This window comes from Hyperoodon ampullatus, assembly GCF_949752795.1.
Source record: "Hyperoodon ampullatus genome assembly, chromosome: 3".
In the NCBI taxonomy this organism is placed as follows: Eukaryota; Metazoa; Chordata; class Mammalia; order Artiodactyla; family Ziphiidae; genus Hyperoodon; species Hyperoodon ampullatus.
Window position 1 is genome coordinate 44,570,616 of NC_136916.1, and position 16,928 is coordinate 44,587,543.

Sequence of the window (16,928 nt, forward strand, 5' to 3'; positions counted from 1 at the left end):
CACTCAGGCCCGTGCTCCGATTCTCCTCTGCGGGCCCGCGGCTCCTTCCCGCTCTCACTGGCGGTGGCGGCTGGAACAGGCCGGACCTCGGGCGTGGAAGTGCTCTGTCCTTCCAGGGCTGGAGAGAGTTGGAGTTGAGGTGAGGAAAATCAAGGTAGGCCAGGTGACAAGGACCCTCACCCCGGCACTGACAGGGACTGGGAGCCTCAGGACCTTTGATAAAGGAAGGAAGGAAGTTCACCTCCATCTGCCTCCTCCCAGCAGGGCAGAGTGAGAGTTCAGGGAGCTAGAAAGGGTGGAAAATTCACCACTGAAACCAGCGTCCTGACCTGCTCTGAGTGTGCCAAGTATCACAACTGACCGGGTAGCTTAGAAAAATGGGAGGGACAATTTGCTTTTCTCAGGTTTCTTAGTTATTTTATTTAATCCTCCACACCCTGTGGGCAACTTAGTCCTGAATTCTAAGACTCCTGGAAGCAGGTGGGGACAGATTTTTTTTTTTTTAACAGCTTTATTGGAGTATAATTGCTTTACAATGTTGTGTTGGTTTCTGCTGTATAACAAAGTGAATCAGCTATATGCATACGTATATCCCCATATCCCCTCCCTCTTGCGTCTCCCTCCCACCGTCCCTATCCCACCCCTCTAGGTGGTCACAAAGCTGATCTCCCCGTGCTATGCAGCTGCTTCCCATTAGCTAGGTATTTCACATTTGGTTGTATATGTAAGTCCATGCCACTCTCTCACTTTGGGGGACAGATTTTTAACCACTCCCTTTTCACTGATACCTATCTGGTTTCCCAAATACTAAGGATAGTTGGCCAGGCCCAAGTCAGCACAAGTTCTAGGTCTCCTCTGAGGTCAAACTTCACATACCTTGGATCTTCCTGTGTGAAATCCCTTCGAGGAGGACACTCCTCTCATCTTCATCCTCTGAGCTGGGTTAGTTCCTGTTCTTGGTTCATCTGAAACCTCACTTACCCCATGCAGGTTAGGTGTTCCTGCTATTCACTCCCAAGATGTGTCACTTCCTCTGTCATAACACTTGTCATGACTTACTGCAATTACTTGTTGCATTGGCCTTCCCTGCTTGACTGTAAGGTCTGTGAAGACAGGGACACCAAGCATGTAGTAGATATTGATAAATAATAAATATTGTTTACCAATGACATGCATCTAACAGTCACATGTTAAGGTGACCACAGGCCCCAGTTCTTTAATGAACTTCCCTCACCTATCCTTAACTTCTGAGTCTTCAGGATTTTATTTCAAAGTTGACATTCCCACCCCCATTGCCATTGCCAAGTATTCATCCGACCTCTTGAGCAGAGCCTTCTCCTTCAGTCTTCATAAAGATGCAGGTATTGAAAGAGCCCTAGACTTCGTTCCTCTTGTTGGAGCTCTGCCACAACTAGCTCAGGTATGTTAAGGGCCCTCAACCATTCTGGGTCTCAGATCAGAGCCTTTGATACTTTTAGGGCACATGAAAATGGTGGGGGGGAAAGGAAAAATTTTTAAAAAAAGAACTTTTAGGTTGAAAAAAGTGTTAATAATATATAATATTAATTTAATGGTCTTTATTGCCAGTGCAGTTGACAGTGTTGAACTTTCCAAGCCCTATAATGGTGGAAAACAGTAAGAGTTGAAGAGATCTTCCCACTCCTTCATGTTCCAGAAATAGGAACTAGTTTATTACAAGGAATCATCCTTCCCCAAATGACTTAAATAAGAATTACTGATAAGAGGAAGGAACACTCCCAAACTCATTCTATGAGGCCACCATCACCCTGATACCAAAACCAGACAGAGATACTGCAAAAAAAAAGCAAATTACAGACCAATATCATTAATGAATATAGATGCAAAAATACTCAACAAAATACTAGCAAACAGAATCTAGCAACACAGTAAAAGTATCATACACCATGATCAAGTGGGATTTATCCCAGGGATGCAAGGATTTTTCAATATATGCAAATCAATCAATGTGATACAGCATATTAACAAGCTAAAGAATAAACACCATATGATCATCTCAGTAGATGCAGGAAAAGCTTTTGACAAAATTCAACACCTACTTATGATAAAAACTCTCCAGAAAGTGGGCACAGAGGAAACCTACCTCAAAATAATAAAGGCCATGTACGACAAACCCACAGCAAACATCATTCTCAACGGTGAAAAACTGAAAGCATTTCCTCTAAGATCAGGAACAAGACAAGGATGTCCACTCTCACCACTATAATTGGACATAGTTTTGGAAGTCCTAGCCAGGGCAATCAGAGAAGAAAAAGAAATAAAGGGAATTGGGAAAGAAGATTGGAGAAGAAGAAGTAAAACTGTCACTGTTTGCAGATGACATGATACTATACATAGAGAATCCTAAAGATGCCACCAGAAAACTACTAGAGCTAATCAATGAATTTGGTAAAGTTGCAGGATACAAAATTAATGCACAGAAATCTCTTGCATTCCTATGCACTAACAATGAAAGATGTGAAAGAGAAATTAAGGAAACAATACCATTTACCATGGCATCAAAAAGAATAAGGTACCTAGTAATAAACCTACTGAAGGAGGTAAAAGACCTGTACTCAGAAAACAATAAGACACTGATGAAAGAAATCAAAAACGACACAAACAGTTGGAGAGATATACCATGTTCTTGGATTGGAAGAATCAATATTGTGAAAATGACTATACTACCCACAGCAATCTACAGATTCAATACAATCCCTATCAAATTACCAGTAGCATTTTTTACAGAACTAGAACAAAAAAATCTTTCTGGGGTTTTATCTTGTTCCTTCATCTGGTACAAAGTCCTCTGCCTTTTCATTTTGTCTATCTTTCTGTGAATGTGGTTTTCTTTCCACAAGCTGCAGAATTGTAGTTCTTCTTGCTTCTGCTGTTTGCCCTCTCAAAGCCTTCCTTTTCTTAAAAGCTAAAATTACGTGAAATTCAAGAGCCAGAAATTTGTGATTTGTGAATTCTGGGCCTGTCACTAGTTATGTGACTACAGACAAATTGCACAATTTTCAGAAAGATAATCATTTTTATCAGTGAGGGAAAGTCCTCTGTAAACTGTAAGTGATATGCACATGTTAGACGTGAGAATTATTAAAATAAGTCTGTCCCTGCAGAAGTAGGTACAGATATGAAGCCTCTCTCCTGTCCCCCCATCCTCCTTTCTCATTCTGGGTTGCTTCTAGATGACCGGGTGACACACCATCCTTCTGCTGGCTAACACTAGAACTGTAGACATAATGCCTAAAGAAAGGTACCTTGTTCTTTAGGGTAGGGTCTCTTCATTTTATTTGTAAGACTGTAAGACCATGATGTTGTATATGAATTTTCACTAACAAAGTGCTCTCCTATACATTGAGACCGTGGGGACCACCTGATCTCGAAAGGCTTGTTAGGGATCCTTGCTCTAAGCAGTTCCCAAACTTGAAGATTTCACAGGTTAGTAAAATTTCAAAGAAAATGAGAATAAACATAGGGTTGCCAATTTTTATTTTGCCAAGTAATGCCCTTAAAAATGAAACAAATTAAAAAATCTTTATCAAAGCAAAAATAAAAATGTTTCAAGTTACATTATTATGAAGTTACCCAATACCAAGGATGATAAGCAGATTCTAAAATCTTTCAGAGAAAAAAATAAAGGTCGCTTGCAAACGAAGAAGAATAATTGTCTTAGACTTTTCTGCGGCAATGCAGGATGTTAGAAAACAGTGTATCAAAGTCTTCAAATTTTTTAGAAGAAATGATTTTCAAATTAGAATTCTATATCCAGCCAAGTTATCAAGCAATCATAAGACATTTTCATATATGTAAGAACAAAACAATAAACGTCCCATGCACACTTTTTAGGAAGCTGTGAACAATACCTTCAGGAAAACAAAGACATTAACCAAGAAAGAGAAAAGCATGATACCTAGGAGTAAAAGGAATAGAGGAGTCAACATGAAAAGAACTGAAGGGAAAACTCAGCATGAGACACATGCCCAAAGCCCAGAAAGAGCCAGTCCATACTGGAGTGGGAAATAAAGAGAGAGCCTCTAGAGGAGAAAAAAAGTGAAATAGTTGGATTACTTGATATGGATGAGCATTTAAAAAATAATTGACAGACACTTATTTGTTGGGTGTGCTTGAACTCTAGAGGTCGAAAAAGGGACTAAAAATTAAGCAAACACAAAGTAAGTACGACAACATTATTTGAAATGAAAAGAAATAGCATTTACAATGATAACAGCTAACATTTATGTGTGAATAAAAATTGTAAATAAAATTCCCTTTACTTAAAATTTTCTAGAAGAAGATTATAATGGACATTTGTTCTCCTTTTGGGCTTCCCAGGCTCTTGGAACACTCTTTCTATTTGGGAGAAATTCCCCACTCTACCAATCTCTACCTTCCCAAGAGAGAAGGCAAAACTTTCTTGCCCAGCTTACCTTGTAGCCAGGGAGCAGGTATGTGATCTAAGCTCACCAATCAGATGCACCCATAAGAGACATAGATGAACACAGATGTGACAGAGTAGGTGCCTTGCAGAATTCAGCTATCTAGGTGGCAGAGACCTCTGCTTCCAGATGCAACGATGGTAGTCACTCTAATGATAGGATCCAGGGCCCAAAGCAATGGTGATAATTCTGCTGCCTGTGCCCAATAGTGATAGCAGTCACATCTTCACAGAACAATGTTAGTTGTTGTCCTTGGCAGTGCCCACAATATACTTTAATAAATTAATTTTCTGTGAAGCTTCTGGAATGGATATCTGTCATTTACAACAAAACCCAACAATGGATAATAGGAATTTAGCATTTACTGTTGACATTTCACATGCATTCTTTCACTAGGTTATAATCCCCTAAACCAAGATGGTGTAATATGAGAACTATGATGGTACCTGGCAATGGCAAAGACTATGTCCTTCTGACCAGTCACTGGGGGGAAGTCTGGGACTTATAATTTTTTATGCTATTCAACTAAGACCCTAACTATAAAAAGTATAGAATTTTTAACATTGTCAAGTGCAATGTGACATTTTTTAAATTAGTTTCTGCTTTATATCAAAGTGAATCAGTTATACGTATACATCTGTTCCCATATCCCTTCCCTCTTGCGTCTCCCTCCCTCCCACCCTCCCTATCCCACCCCTCCAGTCGGTCACAAAGCACCGAGCTGATCTCCCTGTGCTATGGGGCTGCTTCCCACTAGCTATCTACCTTACGCAACGTGACATTTTAACTAGGAAAATGAAAGTGTATGTGTATGTGTGTGTGTGTGTGTGTGTGTGTGTGTGTGTGTTCTTTCCTGAAGTAGCAGTGAGATTGAAGATACTTGGGTGTCTTTTAAAGAAGTTATAAGCCTGTGAAACAAGGAGCTTAAAATAATGATGGCAGATTCTTGATTATAATGGTGCCATTGAGCAACACTATAATATAATATTTTAGGTGAAAAGTAACATTTAGACAGGTTATTTTTCTAGCACTTGATTTTCAGGTCAAATATATTTCTTTTTACTGTTTTGGAAGTGCCTACATTGAAAGCAAAATGAGAAAAGACAAGTAAATGTATTTTATTTTTTATGATAGCATTCTGGATCTTAAAAAAGGTAGGTATTGAAGAAATTTGAAGTTGTTACTACAACAGTAACCAAACCTAGTTATTTTCCATGCTCTAAAGCCTTCATACAAAAGCAGAATAATTACCTGAGACAATGTCATAGAATGAATGACCCAGAGGTGCTTTGGTTTTGCAGTCTCCTTGTGAACTCCGCTCAACTGTCTGTATAAATGGTTGCAACACTGTGTACTTAATAATCAGCAATTGGAAGCTTCCGTAAGAAAAACTCTCCCACAGATTTTAGCACACTCTGACATGAAGGGAAGTTTAATTCCCAGAACTCAATTATATTAACATCCCAGAAAGGGTCAAGGAACAGAGTAGTCTATAGTTAGTATCCTAGTACTGTATATATTATTCTGGGAGAATCAGTTCACGAACAAGGACTGAACTCCAATTTATAATAGCAACAATGACTTACATTTGGATGGTACTTCTTCAGTAAACTTTCATCCATATTATTATTTTTTTTAAAAATTGGGGTATAGTTGCTTTACAATGTTGTGTTAGCTTCTGCTGTACAACAAAGTGACTCAGCTATATGTATACATATATCCCCTCCCTCTTGGACCTCCCTCCCCCCACCCCTACTTTCCACCCATCTAGGTCACGACAGAGCACTGAGCTGAGCTCCCTGCATTATACAGCAGGTTCCCACTAGCTATCTATTTTACACATGGTAGTGTATATATGACAATCCCAATCTCCCAATTCACCCCACACCCCTTCCCCTGCCCCGTGTCTACACGTCTGTTCTCTATGCCTGCGTCTCTATTCCTGCCCTTCAAATAGGTTCATCTGTACCATTTTTCTAGATTCCATATATATGCGTTAATATACGATATTTGTTTTTCTCTTTCTGACTGACTTTACTCTGTATGACAGACTCTAGGTCCATCCACGTCTCTACAAATATTTAACTGATACAATTAAAGGACAATATAGCAGACATAAAATGCACAAACAGCAGAGAAAGGACATGACATAGAAATCATTTGCTTTTGACTTTGCATTGCTTTTGGCAATTCTGCATGATATCATTTTGAGGTGAACCCTTGTTGTTATCCTAAGAAGTTATTTCCTTTGGATTATCTTTTATGAATTAGTCCCTTTAATTGAACCCAGTTCATTCCATAGATAATGTTAACTCCCCTTAGTTTTCAATTTTCCATCCTCAGAAATAATCCAGATTATTTCCTTTTTGCTCATTCTTATCTGTTTATCCATCCTTTCACACTTCCTAGTTCTTCAGTCTACTCTGCTCCCACTGATGCCCTGTTTTGTTCTAAGTTTCTACTCCCATTATTTACCTCCCTGCTTTGTCACAGCCCCCATTTTCTTCCGTTGTTGCACACGTCAAAATTGTGATTATACATCCATTTGCTTCTTGTTTCCCCCACTGCACTATTATAAGTTCCATAGTGGTAGTTACTCAATTTCTTTCACCACTATACATTCATTTATCACCAAAGTGCTTAGCACATAGAAGGTTCTTAGTAAAATGTGTGAATAATAAAATGAATAACTAAACTTATATTACCAGTTAAACACTTGTAAAAAAAATTAAGGTTAGATCCTAACTCATATCTTACAAAAAATCCAAATGAATTAAAGATTTAGAAGTTAAAAAAAAAGGAGGCTAAAAATTTTTCTGAGTTAGATATTAGTAAATGTTTTAAAACCTTGGTGTGGTAAAACTTTGGTGTGGCTTTTCTTTGCCCTATTTTTTCCTCCTCCACCTCTTCTGACATTTAATTTTTTCTTCCTTCTCTTTCTACTCCTCTTCCTGCTTTTTGTTCTGTTGTTAGAATGAAAATATAAAAATCATACAAATCTATTTAAAAAATACAAAAAGACTTGAGAAAATGAAAGTCCATTAATATTCCATATACCCATTCACTTTTCCCTCCCAGACAAACCAAGATGATCTTTTTGTTCAGTTTTCATTTGAAAAAAGCATTTTGTATGTGTGCCAGAAGCTGGAATTATCTAGGAAAATACTAATAAATTTTATGTGTATAATTTAAAATCACCTACACATCAAATCCATTATAAACAAAGTTAAAAGGCAAATGACAAACATGGGAAAATACTTTCAAATCATGTTGAAACCATTATGATTTATGATGGATTAAAGATGGCAGCATATTCTTTGTCACTCCTCCATTGAGAAAGAGAGTTTATTTCCCATCCTCTTGCATCTGGGCCGGCTCTGTGATTGCTTAACTAGAAGAAGGTGGCAGAAATAACTGTGCTAGTTTGGGCCTAAGCCTTAAAAAGACCCGATGAGTTCCACTTGTGGGCTTCAGGGAGTACTGAGCTTCTATGCAAGAAGTCTAACTACTTTTCTGGAAAGAGTACGTGAAGATACCACATGGAGAAGCCATGTGGAAAGCAGAGGCCCTGAGACTTGACATGGAAAGGGAGAGAGGACGAGGCATTTGAGTGTCCCATTCCAGACTTTATAAAGGAGAGGGATCCCAAGCAAAACCAACTAGAGAATTATCTTGCTGAGCCTAATCAGCCCCGGAGCCACGGGACATAATCAAATGATTGACATTTAAGGCAGCAATTAACTAAAATGAAATTAAGTAGTTGTCTTAGTCCATTTGAGCTCCTATAGAAAAATACTACAGACTGGGTGGATTATAAACAGCAAGCCACAGTTCTGGAGACTGGGAGGTACAAGATCATGGTGCAGCAGATTTGCTGTCAGGTGAGGGCCCACTTCCTCGTCCATAAACCGTGCCTTCTAGCTGTAACTTCAAATGGTGGGAAGGGTTAGGGAGCTCTGTGGAACCTTTTTACAAAAACACTAATCCCATTCGTGAGTGTTCCGCCTTTATGACCTAATCATCTCCCAAAGGCCATCAATTTGGGCATTAGGTTTCAAAGTAGGAATTTTGGGGGGGACACAAACATTGTCTATAGCAGTAGCTAAATGTGCTGCTGCAATGAAAAACCTAAAATATGTGGCAGTGACTTTGGACTGGATTAGGAGCCAAAGCTGGAATGACCTCAGGGAGGTTGTAAAAGTTTGTTTGATCATAAACTGAATTGTATTCCCAACACAGTGTTGAGAAAATGATATGGATGCTAAATAAATTTCTGATGAATAAACAGATGAGGTCTTATAAACAACTAAAACAAATACCCCAATTTAAAAATGGGCTAAAAGTAAATGGACATTTCACCTAGAACACAAAAGTCTGGTAGGTATATAAAAACATGCTTAGTCTCAATAATATTTAAAGAAATGCAAAGTAAAACAGTATCCTGGTTGGGTATTTGTTTTACCTATCAAACTGACCAAAATAAAATAGAAGGATACTAGAAGGCATGCACTCTTATATTTGCCAGCGTGAGTGGACATCCGTAAAACGTTTTCAGAGGGCAGTTAGCAATATGCACTAAAAGCCTCAAAAACACATGCCCTTTAACCCAACAATTTAAATTTAGAAAACCTTCCTGAGAGAATAATTAAGAATTACACAAAGTTTTAGCCATGACGATTATCTCAATGCAGTATTTTTTATTATAATAAAAATTTGTTTATGATTATCTGACTCGGCAATGAATTAAGTTGTGTAGCAAAAATGATGTTGCAAAATTGTATTTATGGGATTGAAAAGATGTTCATATCATTTCATAGTAAAAAAAGCAGGTAACATAATGATGTGTTTGGTATGACCCATTTTTATTAAAATATATAATATATAACAAAAAATATTATACTATGATATACACATATATAATCTTAAAATTCTTCATATATATGAAATATGTATCATGTATAGGACATACATGATGTATGTTATAATCCATATATCATGCAGGTACCAGATCATTCAGGGCCTTTAGTTCCTAATAGAAACTTGGTTATTTCCCTCAGAGCAGCACGGAGCCACTGTAAGATTTTAAAGCAGAGTAACAATAAGATCTGATTGTAATGATTGCTGTGTAGAATATTTTCAAGGTGAGCAAGAGAAGTACCTATAGTACAATGACTATGAACTTTAACCCCAGAGCAAGACAGTCTGGAGTTGAATCCAAGCTACACCACTTAAAAACTATGTAACCTCAGACAAGGTATTTAATCTGTCTGGGCTTCAGGTTTACTCTTCTATAAAATGGTGTTGATAATAGTACTTACCTCCTGGGAAGGTTATAAGGATTAGATAATGCAGTGTGAAGTGTTCAGAGTAGGACCTAACACAGACTAAACTCTATATGTTATTGTAATTCCCCTTTTAAAAATAAGGAGGCTTGGGCTTCCCTGGTGGCGCAGTGGTTGAGAGTCCGCCTGCCGATGCAGGGGACGCGGGTTCGTGCCCCGGTCTGGGAGGATCCCACATGCCGCGGAGCGGCTAGGCCCGTGAGCCATGGCTACTGGGCCTGCGCGTCCAGAGCCTGTGCTCCGCAACGGGAGAGGCCACAGCAGTGAGAAGCCCACGTAATACAAAAAAAAAAAAAAAAAAAAAAAAAATAAGGAGGCTTGCCAAGGTTAAGTAACTTGTTTGAGGCCACACAACTACAATTCTGTGGTAGTGATGTAGCTTCAGTTGATGATGAGTGGAATGATCACACATTCCCTGGGTTATAGTATGGAGTACCACATCACCAGTTAATATCACAAAGGGAGAACAACTCTGCTGAAGATGTGATAATAAATCATGATGGTGCTTGCATATATACACTTGACTCTAAGTACAGTAAAACATGAGTGAAGTTCTATTTGTTTTTTGAGATGACTATAAATATTATATATTTTTCATCAGGATAAAAACTAAGGACAAAGACTAAGTCTTCTTATATCCTGGAGTGTTTTACTTAGTCTGTCTGATTAGCTCCTTCCAATGCAATGCCTCTGCTCCCAAAATAGGGGGAGGGTGGATGGATTTTAAATGGGGGAAGGGAACATGGTGATGTGCACCTTCCTCTGGGATTTAAACCTACATCTACCCAGCTACAAAGTTTATGCTTAGTTCATTTTTTTTTAACCCCACATTTGTGTATTTATTTATTTTTGGCTGTGTTGGGTCTTCATTTCTGCGCGAGGGCTTTCTCTAGTTGTGGCAAGCGGGGGCCACTCTTCATCACGGTGCGCGGGTCTCTCACTATCGCGGCCTCTCTTGTTGAGGAGCATGGGCTCCAGACGCGCAGGCTCAGTAGTTGTGGCTCACGGGGCCAGTTGCTCCGCGGCATGTGGGATGTTCCCAGACCAGGGCTCGAAACCGTGTCCCCTGCATTAGCAGGCAGATTCTCAACCACTCTGCCACCAAGGAAGCCCTGTGCTTAGTTCATTGATTTACAGGCTTTCACTTCTATTAAAGTATATTGCTGTGGTAGATTTAGGACTCCTGAGATAACATTAATGAGAAGTTCAAATCTCCTTGGTACTACAGAGTGACATTGCCAGAAATGGTTTATTAACAGGTCTAGCTGTTGACAAACTTGTCAGGTGGAAGAAGCTGGTATAGCCATACCCTTTGGAATCTTTCAGCCAGTATATTTTGTTCTGGTTTTCCCTTCAATTTATCTCCCTGAGAGCACACTTGTTTCTGACTTTCCCCCTCCTAAATCCCATTTCATCAGTGAGGGCATTGTGACCCAATTTATCTCATTAACCCATGCTGGTAGGCTAATGGGGCTGATGAGTTATCCCATTCTGTTGTGCATTCAAATACAACAATCAAGAAATATTTAGGCTCTTATTATTCACTCAACAAATATTCAGTGAATATCTATTATATTTTAGGTGCTGGAGAACAAGCAAAAAACAGTCTATAAGACCTTGGTGGTATCTTACAGACTAAGATACTTACATTGTTTCAACCTGATAGTGTGAAAGTCTAGGAAGAATTTCTATCCAATCAGCCTGTTGGTTCTAGTGCTTCTTTAGTACTCCCCCTAGTACTTGTGTTTTCTCTCTCTCTCTCTTAATTTTTATTATTTATTCCCCAATGTGTCATAGGAAAGGCCAGAGGTATTGAAGTTTTCTGTATCCCTTAACAGTGGATTAAGGTATTTTTAGCTGGTGTACTAATTGATCACTGTGCTTACTACCTTTATCTCTCTTCCCTAGAGAGAAATATTATAATTCCTAAAACTGTATCAAGATCTTCCTAATTTTAGGCTAGTTGATTAGTTCTTTCTTCTCTATTTATTTCCACATAACAAGTAAACCTCACTTAAGTCCTTAATTTGAGTTTCTCAGGGATCTAGTACATGTGCAAGAGTCCCAAAATGTCACTGTTTTAACACAGATTAAGAATCTTATGATGAAATTTCAGATATCCAAACAGGGCCCAAATAATGAGAAAGATTCACATCAGAAAAGCAATCTAATTTGCTGAACCTCCTAAGACCGCTCCTGCAAACAAATAAAAGTGATGATTGTAAAAAACTAGTCAAGTTAGTAAGTCCCTGCTTCATTTTTAGGATGATAGATGTATGATCAGGCCATTCAAGATGGCTCTTGTCTTGCCCTCTGTACTCCCCTGCTCCACCAGGCCCTGCTTCACTCAGATGATTATCCAATCCTCTTAATTATAGGACTTAATTAGTAGCTCCTAACTGATGAGCCCACCTGACGTCAATAAATGCACCCTATAAATGGTAGCCTCCTTCTCCCCTGAGTAGCTAAGGCTAATGCCATGTTCTTCCTGCTCGCCCTGAGCTGTACACAGTGGGGTGTTGCTCCAGGACCCTTTGTGTAAGATCTCCTTGTCCAATAAATCATCGCTGTGTCTGTTGCTGTCTCTGGGCAACTTCAAGACTTGCAGGCCTGTGAGGTGCAGCCCAAAAAGAGAACAGTAAAAGGGGCTTCCCTGGTGGCTCAGTGGTTGAGAGTCCGCCTGCCGATGCAGGGGACACGGGTTCGTGCCCTGGTCCGGGAAGATCCCACGTGCCGCGGAGCGGCTGGGCCCGTGAGCCATGGCCGCTGAGCCTGCGCGTCCGGAGCCTGTGCTCCGCAACGGGAGAGGCCACAGCAGTGAGAGGCCCACGTACCGGAAAAAAAAAAATAAATAAATAAAGAACAGTAAAGGACTGGAAAGATCATCAGGCAGTAGTTCTCCCAAGGGGCAGTACATGCTTGTGACAGTTTCCTGGAGTTGCTCATGGCATTTAGTGTCAGGGCCCCAGAATGCTCACAGTGTAGCAGTGTCCTATAAGCAGCATTTCTAGTCCATTCTTTTGCCAAGGGGAAGGAAACACATGGTGGAATCTTTCCCCCAAGGTCATATGCCCAGCCAATGCCAGAGCTAGAGACAGAATTTGTTTTACCGACCTGGATCCTTGGACTCTGTTTTTCTTTAATACATTTATTTATTTATTTTTGGCTGCGTTGGGTCTTTGTTGCTGCGCTCTGGCTTTCTCTAGTTGTGGCGAGCGGGGGCTGCTCTTCGTTGCAGTGTGTGGGCTTCTCATTGCGGTGGCTTCTTTTTAGGGGAGCATTGGCTCTAGGCGTGCAGGCTTCAGTAGTGGTGGCACATAGGCTCAGTAGTTGTGACTCGCGGGCTCTAGAGCGCAGGCTCAGTAGTTGTGGCGCACAGGCTTCGTTGCTCTGCGACATGTGGGATCTTCCCGGACCAGGGCTCGAGCCCATTTCCCCTGCATTGGCAGGCGGATTCTTAACCACTGTGCCACAAGGGGAGTCCCTTGGACTCTTTTATCAATAGAAATTGATAGGAGGCCAGATGAGAACTCAGGCAAGCCTTTATTGGGACTCCTGCTGCAGCACAAGGGAGCAAAGACAAGTAGCAGGTGCCCTTGCTCGCTCCAGAGAGGAGCTGCTTGGGTCCTTAAAAGGGGTAACCACAGGGGTGGGTAGATAGGTTGGGCAGGAGGCGTGGCTTCGGAGGTCTGCTCAGGCCCTTGGTGGTGCTGTGTGCAGGGATCCCATGCAGGACCCTGCTTTTGCTCCCTGCATCTCAGAAGTGGCAGTTGGTTTGTGGCCTTTGTGTATCCTTTTGTTCATAACTGCACCAATTGCACATGTGTGCAGTTATTTTTAGTCCCTTATAGTTTCTTTGTATCCTGTTGCTCAAGGAAACATTTGTCCAGGTGCAAACACTCTGGTAAAGTGTCCCAGGTCCCACCCAGCCTGTCTCACTTGGAACTCCACTACAGGATTTTTTCCACTGGAACCACTTTTCTGCATAATTCCTCCTTATACAGCTGAAGGAAAACTGTCTCATTGAAAAGAATTTCTTTAAGGTGTGATGTTTTCATTCTCCTCAGATGTTATTTCTCATACTCTAAATCCTTCTTTGGTGTGGTTTTCAGTTACATTTCAAGATCAGCCTCATTATTCTGCAATTGTAAGGTTTTTTTGGGGGGGAGAGGTAGTAGTTATATATATATATATATATATGTAGTTTTATATATATATATATATATATATATTTTTTTTTTTTTGCGATACGCGGGCCTCTCACTGTTGTGGCCCCTCCCGCTGCAGAGCACAGGCTCCGGACACGCAGGCTCAGTGGCCATGGCTCACGGGCCCAGCTGCTCTGCGGCATGTGGGATCTTCCTGGACCGGGGCACGAACCCGTGTCCCCTGCATCGGCAGGCAGACTCTCAACCACTGCGCCACCAGGGAAACCCAGTAGTTATATTTTTTATCCCCTCAAAAATATTTTATTAAACTTGATCTTTGTTTTATTTCCCTACTTAATCCGAATAACTTTTGACTATTTTCAAAAACCAAACCTACCTCCAAATGTATAAAATGTGCTGTTTTTAAGCGTTGAAAGGAAAGAAGGTGCAGTTCTTATTCAACATATAACATTCCTTGCAAGTGTATCATGTGCCTCGTGTTGTGTTAAGTTCTATGGGTACAGGAGATACAATGTTAAAAGAAAAAAATGATCCCCCCTCTCCACTCTCAGACACATGAGAAGGTGAGTTCAATATAGTGTTTGTAGTGATATGATAGGATCTATATGAATGTCAAGAAAGGCAGTTAATCCCATTGTGGGTAGTTAGGCCTTCTGGGGGGTTGATATTCCAGTTGAGATTTGAAGGGTAGCGGGTGATAATCAGACAAATGGTAAGGTGGGGTTTGGGGCAAGAAGAATGGGAGACAGAAATCTAGTCAAAGAGAACAGCGTCTGCAGATCTTGGGTTAAACAAGACAGTGTGTCACAACTGTGGTAAAGCAAATAGTGTAGTTTGGTGGAAACACAGGTAAGCTTTTCTGTCAGTTGTGAAATGGAAATGGAAGGGAAGGGATAAAGAGGCAAGGATGAGACTGGATGGGGAAGATCTTATAAGCCAGGCCAAGAAGTGTGGGAATCACTGAATGGTTTTAAGAAGAGAATTGGTAATTCCAAAAGTAGAAATTTGAATAAATAATCAGCTTCTAAAAATTAGAACTTCATAGAACAACACTCATTAGATGCAGAGAATATGGTCTGACATTCTTATTGAAATTCATCACATCCACTCCCAGCAATGCTGCAAACATGTTTCTGATCCTGGACCAATCTTGGCCCCGAGCCTCTCCTCCCTTCTGTACTCAGTGACAAGCCCCTCTCCCCAATCAATTCTTCTAATTAGTGCTCATCAGTGCTGGGGACAGATGTTGTCATAGTAAAGAATGAGGAGACATTTGTTCAGAGTTCAGGAGGACAGTGACAAAGAGGGGGGATTTATTGCATTACCACACACACAACACAATTAAATATTAATGAAAAATGTCACTTTTCCTGTCATTACCAGGCTTTTGTTTTGCAAAGATAATCCACTGGACCAAATGGTGAAAGATATACAGTGCTACTGCAGAGTGAATGTTGGAGATGTAATTAGCAACGTTTTGGAAACAAAGGTGCTTTCACAAATTGCCAAAGGATAGATGGGCAAAAAGTGTCCACTGGAGATACATGCAATAATTAAAGAGGTGTTTTTGAATGCCTACTGAGGAATGTTTTGTGTGTAACAAAAGTAACACTTTATTGAGGTTTTTCTATGTTAAATTAAAGCACCAGCCATACTCACATGCTTATTTCGGAGAAGCTGCTGTATTTCACATACTGATATATCAGTGAAGACTCACTTTGAGCTTCAGTAAAATAGCAGTGAAACATTCTTCAGAAGATTGACTATGAAAATAAAAAAGTAATAAACAAAAAATGGTCATGAAGAACCTAGGGTCAGGACAGGAATAATGATGCAGACCTACTAGAGAATGGACTTGAGGACGCGGGGAGGGGGAAGGGTAAGCTGTGACAAAGTGAGAGAGTGGTAAGGACATATATACACTGCCAAATGTAAAATAGATAGCTAGTGGGAAGCAGCTGCATAGCATAGGGAGATCAGCTTGGTGCTTTGTGACCACCTAGAGGGGTGGGATAGGGAGGGTGGGAGGGAGGGAGATGCAAGAGGGAAGAGATATGGGAACATATGTATATGTATAGCTGATTCACTTTGTTATAAAGCAGAAACTAACACACCATTGTAAAGCAATTATACTCCAATAAAGATGTTTTAAAAAAATTTTTTTAAATGTAATAAAAGTGGCAGTAGTCAAAGAGTAAACATTTTCTCAAAATAGGACTTTGTACTTATTTAAAATCACATGGAATGGAGACAGGTAGCAAAAGATTAAAGAGACTGGAGAAGTGAAAACAAATAGGAATTTTTTTTTCTGAGATAACATGAAAGAATGAAAGAAAATAAATTGAGACATGAGAATGTAAAGGTAAATGGGAGAGAAATAGGAAATTATTGTTTATTTGTACCTCCTCTATTTTCTAAAATAATTTGAGCCAGTTTCCAAAAATCAAAAGACAGAGGAATAATAAAGTTAGTAAACAGGAAAAATAAAGACTTAGAAAGAAGTAAGAAGCAAATATTATAACCACGATAGCTAATATCATAGGAGTGATCCAGTGTCAAATTTGGCTCTGAAGTTTTTGGCAGTCAGGGCAAAGGGGAAATATGTTTCTAATTATCTCTTGCTGTGTAACAAACCACCTCAGAACAGTGACTTAGAACATTAGCAATTATTTATTATTAGCTCATGGTTCTGTGAATTGCCTGTAGTTCAGCAGGGAGGTTCTGGCTTTTGGTGTCTCATGCAGTTGTTTTAGTCAATGGCTAGGGCTTGAATCATCTGAAGACCAGCTCCTTCACTTATCTGGTGCCTGGGCTGAGACGACTCAAACAGCTGGGCTGGAACACCTGTGGCTCTGCAGGCATCTCTCTCTCTCTCTCTCTACCTGGCCTCTCTAGGAAGGCAGCTTCAGGGTAGTTCCAAAGGTACATGGTTCAAAGAGAGGAAAGTAGAAGCT